The 1,249-nt window shown below is 34.6% G+C and overlaps 1 non-coding gene across 1 annotated transcript; it reads right to left on the reverse strand.

Annotated features, from left to right (window-relative positions):
• Positions 1–761: 761 nt before the first annotated feature.
• On the reverse strand, positions 762–902 carry LOC111766802 (U4 spliceosomal RNA). The gene has a single exon (XR_002798767.1). It is a non-coding gene; the product is annotated as a U4 spliceosomal RNA (small nuclear RNA).
• Positions 903–1,249: the final 347 nt, after the last annotated feature.

Raw genomic sequence — 1,249 nt, forward strand, 5'->3', positions numbered from 1 at the left:
CATATAATTTTGCTAAGATGCCAAGAGCCACTCACTACTGAGGTAATGGAGCCTAGTTGTTAGAAGATAGCAGCTATGATATGAAGAGAAGAAGGAATTGTGGAGCGAACTGGAAGAGGATACATTGGAAACTTTTTACTTTTCAATAAGACAAGAACATACAAAGAAAGGCAATAAATGAAAAAAAACATTTTTAAAAATCACTTTTAAAGAACTTTTTCAGTAGTAGAAATACTTAAAAGTACAGTGAAAGCTGATTCTAAATCTAAAAGTAACTTAATGTATGAGGTTTAGATGCAGATATTCGAAAATGAACTGCAGTAATCCTGGTCCAACTTTATTGTTCTCAATTTTTAGAACTAAGATTAGCATAAACCCTTCATGGTTATGTCTGCTCTATTTCAGGTTCCTCTCAAGTCCGAGCCTTAAAAGTAGTGCAAATGCCTCTTAATACTGCCCTGCTCAGAGCCTTGCCTCCACAGATGGAAGAGTGAAAGGCAGTGAAGTTGAGCTATGTTCCTACTCTTACTTCAGAAGTCCTACCAGTCCATTTTCAAAATTGCCTCCACAATATTAAGTTTGTATTCTTATACCTTCCTTCCATAATTCCAATCATCTGTAAAGTATATGATTTGCTTACATCTAGAAAGGTATCCTTTTAACCAACTTTGTTTCAAATTAAGGCATTTGTCTTATGTTTTATAATGGTTGGGACACCTTTGAAGATCATCTGTTTATTTTTTATTATTTATTTTATTCTGTCTCTACAGAGACTGTCAAAAATTGCCAATGCCGACTGTATTTCAAGTCCTCTTGACAGGGTATTGGGAAAAGTTTCCAATTAGCAATAATTGAGCCTCGAATAGACCTTATTGGCTATGAGACTGCCACTGCTCAAAGCTTGCTTATTATTTAAAATAGGCTTCATCCTAACTTTTCTACTTTACTTTTTCTATTAATGTCAGATTACTTAATAGGTTGTACCCACCAGGCTGTAATGCTTGAAATAGTTTCAGTTCTTTTCACAAGTGGCTTTCAAAAGTACTCTTACAGATCTCTCTGCTCCACCCTTGGCACTATATCATGAATATCTCAGAACCTTTTTTAGTAGTTCACTTTAAGGTATTAAAAAACAATCTCATTTTTACATAATTTAAAAAGTGTCCTTCCAATTAAATTTAAATATTATTTCCTCCCCCACCTTAACCAGGACGGACCTACACTAGTCAGATGACAATGTGTATGGGGT

This window comes from Dasypus novemcinctus, chromosome 11 (genome assembly GCF_030445035.2).
Source record: "Dasypus novemcinctus isolate mDasNov1 chromosome 11, mDasNov1.1.hap2, whole genome shotgun sequence".
NCBI classification, from domain to species: domain Eukaryota; kingdom Metazoa; phylum Chordata; class Mammalia; order Cingulata; family Dasypodidae; genus Dasypus; species Dasypus novemcinctus.